This window comes from Panthera uncia, chromosome B1 (genome assembly GCF_023721935.1).
Source record: "Panthera uncia isolate 11264 chromosome B1, Puncia_PCG_1.0, whole genome shotgun sequence".
NCBI classification, from domain to species: Eukaryota; Metazoa; Chordata; class Mammalia; order Carnivora; family Felidae; genus Panthera; species Panthera uncia.
In genome coordinates, this window is record NC_064811.1 from 138,664,761 (window position 1) to 138,677,733 (window position 12,973).

Consider the following 12,973-nt stretch of genomic DNA (forward strand, 5'->3'; position numbering starts at 1 on the left):
CATGCTCCTCCAACTGAGCCAGCCCCAAGAATATTTTAACAAACTTTCCATCTTTTAGTTGGTCTAAGTGTTCTATCATTTCTGGTTTATAGCTAGAGTAATAATAAATTGAATAAGAAACTTCTAAATCTTCTAGAGACTGAAAGGTATTCTCAAAAAATCCTATTCTCACAGCTTCCCATTCTGGATTCTGGATAAAGAGTTTGTAAAGTACATGAAATGTACCCATCACATAAGCCTCCTGTTTTGATGTGTGCAATTAATGGAAGTTTAAATTTCTGCATGCCCTCTGAAAATTATAAATAGATTTGGGTCCCTTATGTATATTTCCTAATGAGAATGTTAAAAATAAGCTTTGTTCAAACTCTAATCATATGGCATAAAGGCCCTCTTGATTTAGTAGCAACTTTCAAGCAGCCACATGCTAAAGAAAGAAACTTGCTTCTCTTCATAGCTTTTCCTTGTACATCTCTAAAAGAATTAGCTGGGTTTTTTGTTGTTTTTTTTTTGTTTGTTTGTTTTTTTCAACAGGTTTCTCATTTTGCAACGTGTTTAAAAGGCAGTCAAGGGGAGCTAAGAATTGGAGAAATATGGTGGAAAAGAATTGTATGTATTTCAAACTCCTACTCTTGAAATAGTCAGACCCATGTTGGAGTTAATGTGTCGCTGTCATGCCCACTCAGAGAATAAGAGTCAGACAAAGAAAAATGTTTGCTCAGATAAGAGAAAAATTCCATCAAGAAAAAGGAAAAGATAGGACAAAGAGGGAGAGAGACACTCAAAGAAGATATAGTGTTTCCAACAAGTAAACATTTTATTTTGCTTTACAATAGGCAGGAAAACAAGCTACTGTTTGTTATTTTCCCAACTATCAGTATTTTAACTGATTAAAGGCTAAAGTATTTTATTTCTCTTTGACCTGATTTGGGAAGAAAGGCCATGGACAGGAAATCTGGGTCACTCTATTCCTAAGAAAACCTTTGTATTTCAAGCATTCATGACAGTGATAAAATACACAGATAGGTTCAAAATGCTACCTCTGCATTTATCCACCCAAATAAAATAATCATTGTGTAATCACTTGCAAAGTGAAGTAAATTTTTCTAAAAGTAAAACTAACAATCCATTATTTGTACTACCTGGAAATAGAGAAAGAATAACTAAAGTTTACAAATAATGCAAAAGCCAACTTTACTCAATGGTTTTGAGCTTCTCTCAAACTTAATCTATTATTTGAAGAGCTAATCAGAAACTAGACTGACTAGATGAGGTTTTAACTTTTTCCTCTTTCAATCTTAAATCCTTCTGAAAAAAGATATAAAAGTATAAGGAAAATTCTAGAAGGCTTGCAGAAAATAAAAATGGAAAGGAAAATGTGGACCAAATGAGCTGTGATTTTCTCAATCTCAGGCTAGACTAATCTTGCCCTACATAATCCAGAAGTGACTCTTCAGTGTCCAACCTATGTGCTTGGACCGGACCCTACATGCTATGTTACTGCATTTGGGTCATTAATCTTCTGGGCCTCGATTTTCTTCCAGAAATCACATGTCACCTCCCCTAGAGTGAGAAATACATCCAGCGCTCCATCCCTTCATTTTCTACCCACTGGAGAAAGCTTACACAAACTATAAGTGGGGCTATGTTTATTTAAAAATACTGTTGGCATCAGTTGAGCTATGAGAACATAAATCCAGACTAAACTAGGGAATTAGAGAACACAAGAGGTAGAAATATATGTGCTTTAAACCAGACTTCAGGAATTGGGGCAAGGTGGATTCAAAGAAGCCACAGATTAAAGATGCTAAATAGAGATGAAGAGGGCTTCATGGACCACTGCCTGCCACTTTCTGAGACACAGCTTTTAGGTTTCAAAGGGACCAGTTGACATCAATTACAAGATGGTTTTCTAGATCCCACAGACTTTGGTGTCTATGGTTTGCAAAAGAATTAGCCATACAGAAGATTAGTTGCATGACTATTTGCTAATTTCCCCACTGGTAATAGATAGCTAGTGCCATTCTAATTGCATAGAAAATAAGCTCATTTGTTACATTAATTGATGTCGAAGGTAAGGTGTTGACAAACTGCAGCCGTATGGGCAAAATCAGTTGCCCACTCGTTTTTGTAAATAAAGTTTTTGTGAATAAAAACCACATGGCCTTCAAAGTCAAAAAAATTTACTACCTGGTCCTTTATAGAAAAGTTCATTAGCCACCACCTTAGTTAATTGGAGCTTCATTCTCCCGGAGAATGACAGTTGAGAAAGTCTGCTGGTGTATGACTAAAGCAAAAAATCCAAGAAAGAAACTCTGATTCTCTCAAAGTCCACTTCAAATTTGGGGGTAGGGAATAAAAACTAAAACTGAATGAAAATTAAACTAATAACTGTGACCTAGAGAAAAACTCTCACCCTGAATGAGGTGGTAACACTAAGTAAAAATATAATCTCTGCCCATTCCTGGTATACTATTTGCATGAAGTTTATGTTGGTAAGTATTTCCAATAATTCTGCGACTATTATGTTTTCATTTAATTATCAGCTTCCTCAGATTTTCGTTTAATGTGATGTGTCATTTCATGTTCATCCTTACTCTACTTATTTCACCTTTTTTAGGAAGTTAATTAGGAAGATGTTATTTTTCCATATGTCCCTCGAAATTCATTCAACTTTTGGGAATAGGATAATCTTCTTAGGAAAGAAGTCATGTGATGTGAATATGGACTATTTAACACATGTTGAAGATGTGGAGAAATAGACACTCACATATGACTGATGAGATTATGTATTGCTATAATCTCCATGGAAGACAATTTAGGAATAGCTAATAAAGTCACAAAAGCACATTACTTTGACCTACTATTTCTACTGTTAGGAAATTATCCCAGACATATACATCAGTCAAATATTTAGAAAAAGAGGTATGTAAAAGCTTATTCTTTGCAGTATTGTCCTTTTACCAAAAGATTAAAAACAACCTAAATATCCCTTAGTTGGAGGCTAGTTCAATATATTAAGGTACAGGGGTGCCTGGGTGGCTCAGTCGGTTAAGCGGCCGACTTCGGCTCAGGTCATGATCTCGCGGTCCGTGAGTTCGAGCCCCGCGTCGGGCTCTGTGCTGACTGCTCAGAGCCTGCAGCCTGTTTCAGATTCTGTGTCTCCCTCTCTCTGACCCTCCCCAGTTCATGCTCTGTCTCTCCCTGTCTCAAAAATAAATAAGCATTAAAAAAAATTAAAAAATATATATATATTAAGGTACAGGCACCAATGGCATCCTTCCATGCACCAATGGAATACTATGTAACCATTAAAAAAGAATCGGGTACATATTTATGTACTAATATGGTGACTCATTTGTTTATTTTATTGATTTATTGATTGATTTTATTTATTTAACAAAAGCTTATTGAGCACCAACTGTTTTCTAAACAAAGAAGATACAAATTGGACAAGACAAAGCTCCTTCTTACATGGGATACCAAAAATAAACAAATAAATTATGTCAAATGGGGTCAAACCAAACAACGTAAGGGGGATAGGTAGTGGCCCAGATTGCTGCTCTTTTACTTAAGACAGTCATGGAAGTTATCTATATTAAGGTGGAATTTCGGCAGAGATCTGAAAGAAGAAAGGAAGTTAGCCATGCAGATATCTGGAGAAAGAACCACCAAGCAATACAGCTCCCATATAAAGTCCCTGAGATGGCACATTTAAGGTATGGCCAGGTGGCTGGTGTGGCAGCTATATAAAGGATGAGGGGAGACATATGTATATAACTATGTAGAGGTGTGGGATGAAATCTGAGATGTAGTGGGAAAAGTGCACAGGACACTTTTACACCAGCGTAAACAACGTCACTTTCACTCCTAGTGTGATGGGAAGCCATCAAAGGGTCCAGAACAGATGAACGGACATGATCTGAATTTTTTTTAAGGATCACTCCAGTTGACCTGTTTGTTAGGTATCTACTGCTTTAATAAAATCAAGAGATGAACACTAGTGTGAACCGTGGGGGTAAGAGAGGAGGTGGCAAGATAATTTGCATTCTGATATATCTTAAATGATATCCAAAAACGATTGTTGAATCAAGTGTTAAGAATAATGTGTACTATCATCTATGTTTAAAGTAGATGGAGATGATATAGATATATCATTGCTTGTGAATACATAAAATCTATGAAGGAATAAATAAGAAATTGGTAGCTTTACTTGCTCCTGATAAGGAGAACTAAGGGTCTGAGGAACAAAGTGGGAAAGAGATTTTTCAATATATCGTGTTTTGTGTCTTTTGAACTTTGAACCATGTGATGTATAAATGATTTTTTAAATCATTTATTTAAATGAAAATTTTTAAGCTTAACAAAGAAAATTATGATCTATGATTTGTATGGACTATATCTTCATTCACTAGCATTTTAAAAATAACTAAAGGGGACGCCTGGGTGGCTCAGTCGGTTAAGCGTCCGACTTCAGCTCAGGTCACGATCTCATGGTCAGTGAGTTCGAGCCCCGCGTCGGGCTCTGGGCTGATGGCTCAGAGCCTGGAGCCTGCTTCCGATTGTGTGTCTCCCTCTCTCCCTGCCCCTCCCCATTCATGCTCTGTCTCTCTCTGTCTCAAAAATAAATAAAAATGTTAAAAAAAATTTTTTTTAAAATAAATAAAAAATAAAAATAACTAAAGGAAAGAAAAATAGAAAAAAAAACATTGAATCAAACCCCCTGAAGTGCTCTTTGATGTTCTCTCTTCAAATTGTATGAAGTTGATGTTCTAATAACATAAAAAGAAATCCAATTTAAGTTAGCAAATATAATATAATCTTTTATTCCCTTAGAAATTTCCTTAAAATTTGCTGCTTTCTTTATGTAATTTTCTTCAACCTTTTGATAATTCTTGGTTTATTTTCATATAATTTATCTTTTAGCTACCTACAGTTGTCACTGAATATTCAGTAACTCAAAAAGCTTTTCACAGTATTTTTCATAATTATACTCGATTAAATTGATAAAGATTTTACTAATTGTATATGATTTATTTATTTAGTAAATTTAGCATATTTATTTATTTAGTATATTATTTAGTCAAGTATAATAAATTATATTTGTTTCAGTTGACCTTTATTTATGAAACAAATACTTACTGTGTATCTAAAATGTGCCAGATATTGTAGAGAGCAATGCCTGGAGGAAGAAGTAGACGTCTTACCTTCATGGAATTTACAGTTTCTAAGGATCATGAACAAGTATTTATAACGATCGTAGTAAGTAATAAATTTATATGCTGTCAAAAGTACATGGGGCACCTGGGTGGCTCAGTTGGTTAAGTGTCTGACTTCAGCTCAGGTCATGATCTCACAGTTCGTGGGTTCGAGCCCCGTGTCAGGCTCTGTGCTGACAGCTCAGAGCCTGGAGCCTGTTTCAGATTCTGTGTCTCCCTCTCTCTCTGCCCCTCCCCTGTTCACACTCTGTCTCTGTCTCGAGAATAAATAAACATTAAAAAAAAAAAAAGTACAGTGATTTTGGAAGTACTTAGGAGAGGAAAAAAGAGAGAATGGGAAGAATATCTTACAAAAGTTCTGCCTGAAATAATTAACAGCAACCCAGAACATGATACTAGGTCCCAAGAAGTTATCATTACAAAGTCAATCATACTTCTTTTCAAGGAACCTAGCACCTTATCCTGGTACATACATTATTCTCTCAGCTTCTATTAAGATTATAATCTGCTGACAAAGTGAGTAGTTTATATCTATCTATTTGTTCATAGCATTGAGATATGGCTTTTTTTTTCTTGGCTGTATCAAGAATTATACCATGCTACATTACATACTAGTAAATTTATATAATTATGCCTTCAATAGGTATCTGAATTCAGCAAGCCACAGTCAATTGTTTAAGCTATCATGGTCAATCTTTAAAAGTGGATTTGCAGGGCACCTGGATGGCTCATTTAGTTGAGCATCTAATTCTTGATTCCAGCTCAAGTCATGATCCCAGGGTTATGGGATCGAGCCTGTGTCCAGATGAGCATGGAGGTTACTTAAGATTCTCTCTCTCTCTCTCTCTCTCTCTCTCTCTGTGTATCCCCTTCCTGCATGTGTGTTCTCTAAATAAGTAAATAAATAAATAAAAGTGGGTTTCCAATTTAATTTCTCAAATTTAAGGTCAAAACTCATAATACGCTTTGACACATTTTTTAAATGTTTAATCCCACTCTATCATAATGGTATACTTGGGAACTCAATAGGAATAGATTTAATTCTTGATAGATTTTTACTTTTTAAAGTTTATTTATTTATTTTGAGAGAGGGAGAGAGAGAGAGAGAGAGAAAGAGAGAAAGAGAGAGCAAGAAGGACAAGGGCAAAGAGAGAGGGAGAGAATCCCAAGCAGGCTCTGCACTGTCAGTGTAGAGCCTGATGTGGGCTCTAACTCATGAACTGTGAGGTCATGACTTGAGCCAAAGTCGGACACTTAACTGACTGAGCCACCTAGGTGCCCTCTGATAGATTTTGAAAATTTTTTTAAATTAACATTGTGAGTAACACCCAAATTAAAGACTATATTTTTGCTACTACATGGCTCTTCCCAATGGTACATGACATCTACAGTAATTTGCTAAAGCTGCTATAATAATGTATCCCAGACTGGGTATCTCTGAATAACAGAAATTTACTTTCTCTCAGTTCTGGAGGCTAGAATCCAAGATCACAGTGCTCTGAGTTCAGCTTTCAGGGCCATGTACCTGGCACCCCGGTGTCTCTTCCTCTTGTTCAGATACCAGTCATTCTGAATTAGGACCTCTCTCTAATGGCCTCCTTTTAACTTAATCATTTATTTAAAGATCTTATCTCCAAATATGTTTACTTTCTGAGTTACTGGAGGTTAAGACTTCACCGTATGAGTTTCAAAGGGGACAAAATTGAGCCCATTACAGCATCCTAAAATGGTTTCACTTCCAAAGATAAAGGATTTCCAAGTAAATTAATTCAGTCCAAGAAAATGCTTACAGGACACCTAAAAGCAGTCCATAAATGAGTGAATGGTTACACCAGAATCACTTGGGAAGCATTTTAAAAATGCAAACTCTAGTAGGAGTGCCTGGCTGGCTCAGTCAGTAAAGCATGGGACTCTTGATCTCATGAGTTCAAGCCTCACATTGGGCATAAAGCGTACTTAAAACAAACAAAAAAATGCAAACTCTAACACCACCTCCCCACCACCCCTACCTGCAATAGTTTGGTTTAGTGGATCTAAAGTGGAATGTAGGAATTTGCATTTTTGAAAAGTCTGGAGAGCCCTGCTATGCTGCAAATTTAAGAAGCTCTGCTTTGGGGGCACCTGGCTGCCTCAGTCAATAGAGCTTCGGACTCTTGACCTCAGGGCATGACATTGCGCATGGAGCCCACTTAAAAAAAAAAAAAAAAAAAAAAAAAAAGCTCTGCTTTATAGAACTTCTCCTTCCTGAAAAACATCACTGGAAGAAAACATTTGTATAAACATGTCACTGTCCATATAAGACTTCAAAAAAAGAAGAAACTTAAGGGCCAGATTACATAAGACTGTAAAAATTGCATTCAGAAATTTAAAAAATTTTAATGACTTCATGAGTACAGTAATCAAACCACTAATGAAATAAGAATAATCTTTCCACCCACATCTATTATTTCAAATTACCTTTCAGTGAAGAAAAGGCATTCTCCAAAGGAGAGGTGGAAATTGGCTGAGAAGATTATAAATGAGATAAATTTGTAGGTATGAATTTCAGTCCATAATATCTCAGACCACAAATGTATGTTTACAAGGGAACTGATGAAAATTTTAGCCTCAGAGATTTAATCTTGGGTATTCTATACCCCCTCATCCAGTTCCTTGGACATGTCCCATGCATGATTTTAGGGTATTATATAGTTGCATGTTTTGGGGGGGTGGGAGGATAGGAGGTTCTTAAATGAATATCTCATAACATTATCCAAGGTCTTTGAAAGAATTAATGTATAACAAAGGAGAGTCAAATCACTCCTTGAGTAAAGAAAAGCAAAGCAGGAAGGATCACAATTCCAGACTCCAAGTTATACTACAAGGCTGTCGCAGTCAAAATATATGGTACTGGCACAAAATAGATCAATAGAACTGAACAGAAAACCCACAAATAAATGCACAATTATATGGTCACTTAATCTTCAACAAAGCAGGAAAAAATATCCAATGGGAAAAAGACAATCTCTTCAACAAATGGTGCTGGGAAAACTGGTCAGCTATATGCAAAAGAATGAAACGGGACCACTTTCTTAAAACATACACAAAAATAAACTCAAAATGAATTAAAGACCCAAATGTGAGACCTGAAACCATAAAAATCCTAGAAGAGAGCCCAGGCGGTAATTTCTCTGACATTGAGCAACATTTTTCTAGATGTTTACCCTGAGGCAAGGGAAATAAAAGCAAAAATAAACAACTGGGACTACATTAAAATAAGCTTCTGGGTGCCTGGGTGGCTCAGTCAGTTAAACACCCAACTCTTGATCTCAAATCGGGTCTTGATCTCAGGGTCATGAGTTCAAGCCCTGCACTGGGCTCTGTGCTGGATATGAACCCTACTAAATAAATAAATAAATAAATAAATAAAATAAAAAGGTTTTGGACAACAAAGGAAACAATCAACAAAACTAAAACACAACCGGCAACCTATGAAATGGGACAAGGTATTTGCAAATTACATATCTGGTAAAGGGTTAGTATTCAAAATATATAAAGAATTTGTACACCTCAGACACCCATAAAACAAATAATCCAGTTAAAAAATGAGCAGAAGACATGAACAGATATTTCTTCAAAGAGGACATCCAGATGGCCAATAGACATGAAAAGATGCTAAATCACTCATCAGCAGGGAAATTCACATCAAAACTACAATGAGACATCACCTCACACCTGTGAGAATGGCTAAAATCAAAAACACAAAGGGGTTCTAGGTGGCTCAGTTGGTTAAGCGGCTGACTCTTGATTTCAGTTCGGGTCATGATCTCATGGTCTGCAAGATTAAGCCCCCCATCAGGCTCAATGTGGAGCACAGGGCCTGTTTGAGATTCTCTCTCTGCCCCTCCCCCGCTCATGCTCTCTATCTCTAAAACTAAATGAATAAACTTAAACACGCACACACACACACACATACGCACAAAACAAGTGTTGGTGATGTGGAAAAAAAGGAACCCTCTTGCACGGTTAGTAGGAATGTAAACTGACACAGCCACTGTGGAAAACAGTGTGGAATTTCCTGTCAAAACTTAAAAATAGAGCGGTGCCTGGTGCCTCGGTGTCTCAGTCCATTGAGTGTCTGACTCTTGATTTCAGTTCAAGTAATGATCTCACAGTTCATGGGTTGGAACCCCACATCAGGCTCCACGCTGATGATGTGAAGCCTGCTTGGGATTCTGTCTCCCTTTCTCTCTCTGTCCCTCCCCTGCTCACTCTCTCTCTTTCTCATTTTTTTTAAATAAACGTTAAAGAAATGTTTAAGTTAAAAATAGAACTACCCTACAATCCAGCAATCGCACTACTACGTATTTACCCAAAGGATACGGATATACAGCTTTGAAGGGGTACATGCAACCTTATGTTTCTTGCAGCATTATTTACAAAAGTCAAATTATGGAAGCAGCCCAGTGTCCACCAATTAATGACTAGATAAAGAAGATGTGATATACATATATGAAATCTTGCCATTTGCAATACATGGAAGGAGCTATAGAGTATGCTAAGTGAAATAAGTCAGTCAGAGAAAGACAAATACCATATGATTTCATTCATATGTGGAATTTAAGAAACAAAACAAATGAGCAAATGGGAAAAAGATAATAAAGAGAGGCCATCCAAGAAGCAGACTCTTAACTGTAGAGAATAAACTGATGGTTACCAGAGGGGAAGTGGGTGGAAGGATGTGTAAAGTAGGTGATGGGTATTAAGGAGTGCACTTGTCACGATGAGCACTGGGTGATGTATGGAAGTATTGAATCACTATATTGTACACCTGAAACTAATATAACAGTGTCTGTGAACTAGGCTGGAGTTAAAGTTAAAAACAAAATTACTTCTTGGGGTCACAGACAAAGCAGGGGAGCTCTGACTGCAGAGTAACTGTGGCAACTGTGAAAGACCAACTAACATCTTTTGAACAAAGAACTAAAGATTGTTCCTGCCATTGTCTTACAGGTCCTCTGACCAGAAGCATGAGTGTGATTTTCTGCAATGAATGGGGAGGAGGGGAGAGGAGGATGAAATCATGTACATTTTAACGTTTTTAAAAAAAGGAAGAATATGGGGTACCTGGGAGGCTCAGTCGGTTAAGCATCCAACCTCATCTAGGGTCATGATCTCACAGTTTGTGGGTTTGAGCCCCACGTCGGGCTCTATGCTGACAGCTCAAGCCTGGATCTTGTTTTGGATTTTGTGTCTGCCTCCTTCTCTGTCCCTCCCCTACTCACTCTCTCTCTCTCTCTCTCTCTCTCTCAAAAATAAATAAACATTAAAATTTTTTTTAAAAGGAGAATAACAAAAAGCTTACATTTTCAACAGGTACATTTTAAGTAAAAGTTTGAAAAAGATAGGATGACCTTGGAATTTTCTGGAAAGAAATAGAACATGCTTCCTTGTGCCCCTCAGGGTCCAAGTCCTGGAATCAGTTCCCTGTAGGAAACTCCCAAGTACTTTTTAGGCACAAGGTCTGAACCAAGTGATGACCAAAAACTGATTAAGACTTGTCAGCCAGAGCAAATGCTTTCTATCAAGAGAAAAATTCCTTTGCACTTAGGGGAAAAAAAAGGCAAATGCACAAGTACTTTGTTGTTGCTACTATTTTTGCTGTGGTTTAAATAACGTAACCGTAAACAACTTAGACCATATGGTGAACACATGTCAGTACCCTGTAGACCAAATTATACAAGCTTCTCAACTTTGAATTTTCATTAACGCTATGGGTCAAATAGGAGTGATTTCACCAGTTGTATCTCTGCATCATGTTCTAAGCAAAGAATTCAGAAAAAAAAAATCTGCCATTTTGATGAAGTATTCCAATTAAATCTATTGCTATAAATAGACCATATCTTTTGCTATAAATAGACTATAAAAAGACCAAAATTTATCTTCCTTGGCCTAATCATATAAGGAACATAAAACTAACTGTCTACAAAGAAAGACTCCATTAATCTTAATTTCTCAGTGTAATATGTTGGATATAAACTGGTTTGAGTTGGATAGTTCTTTTTTCCAGGTTTCCTAAAACAAATTATATCATTTTACCCCTGTGCATTAGAGATAAGAAACTTCATATTAATAACCAGAACTTCCTTCCACATCCCCCCCCCCAAATCATAATTATTTCTACTTTTCCTTTAGCATTTTTTTCCACTCCCCACCAAATTACTCTCCTTTGTCTTTTGGTAAACTTTTGAAACTACAAAGAACCTTAAAGATCTAATCCATCACTTCCTTCCCTCTAGCACCACCACCAGAGTCCCAGCTACAATCATTCCTCATCAAGACAACTGAAGAAGCCCCCAGCTGTACTGGCTCTCATTCTATTTGTTCTCCACCATCCAGCTAGAGACATCTGTTCAAAAACTTGTCAGCACTCATCCCACGTCCAGTCCTCCCATCCTTCCTCCAACAGCCTCCATCCCATAACAGACACGCCTTAAACTCTATCTTTCCATTATGTTTATGATAAAGCCCAAATCCCTCAACTCAGTCAGCCAGGTCATCTCCACCCGCGTCTCAGAACATGCTCGCACACTTCCAGCCTTGGCCCCAATGAGCATCTATCTTTAGATACTCCCCACACTGTGTTGACCTTCTGCTTACAATTCACTCCACCTGAAATGTTCTTTCCTCCTTCCTTCTGTACCTGATTGACCTATTGCTGAAGATACTTTTTCAGAGATGCCAGTGCCTTGTGTTTTGAATAAATCTCCAAGGCATTCTATTTGCAGTTCCTGGTGATGGGCTTGTTTTAACAGATATCTTACTTTGGCCACACTGACAAAAATGGTACTTTCCACATAGTGGGTATGAAACATGAGTGAAGTCAAAATACCTTTTTGATTCTGTTTTCTGAGGCATTCAATGAGACCCTTCATTGGATAAAAGTAAAGCTAATAGCGGCATACACCATGTCTTTAACTTGTAATCCACCGAAACCTCTTTGTCCTATGAAGGAGCAGAAGCACGAATGCAAACAAAGTGAGACTCACAGGGAAGACGTCTGCCAGACTCATGTGCCAGAACAAAGAGATGTGGACAACCAACTAGTGTGTGAAGACTCCTCTGGGCCTAGTCTTGTGGAACTTGTCATTACCCTATGTCACAGTTAAATAAGCCTCAATTAGGAAATGGACCCTCTGTTGTTTGATCTACTGAGTTGGAAGCACATCTAAAGAAATCAACCCACTATCAACCAAACCTTGAAAATCAGGTGTACATGTGAATATCAAGGAATACAGGGAGGAGGAGGACAGGAAGCGTTTTCTTTCTCTTCTACTGAATCCTAAGAATCAGGTCCTGAAATTTTTCCAAGAGCCAAGACTTTTGTAAAAGTTATGACTTTTTGTAAAAACAAACAAACAAACAAACAAAAAACAAAACAAAACTGTAAGACTGATGTCTTATCAGTATATCAGTATTATCTTTCTAGGGAATGATGGTGGCAGGAGAGAATAGTTAAATAAATCTCATATCATTGTTTTAGTGTCTCTTAAATGAGTGGCAAAACGTCTGGGAATGTAGGTCAATAGACTTTACCTTTTTCCTCAGTAATTTAATGAAGCTTGTTTCAAGTTTCTACACAATAGCAGTAAATTGACTTGTAAATTTATTAAGTACTTCTGAGTACTGTGCTTTGGGATCATGTCTTAAAGGAATATATCAAATAATGAACTGGGTGGTAAAATATTCACATTCATTTGTTTGACTTGTATGGAAGA

General features: G+C 37.1%; 1 pseudogene; it reads left to right on the top strand.

Moving 5' to 3' along the window:
* The window catches only part of LOC125922457 (60S ribosomal protein L7a-like), a 133,389-nt pseudogene extending 121,697 nt beyond the window's left edge, over positions 1–11,692 (top strand).
* Positions 11,693–12,973: the final 1,281 nt, after the last annotated feature.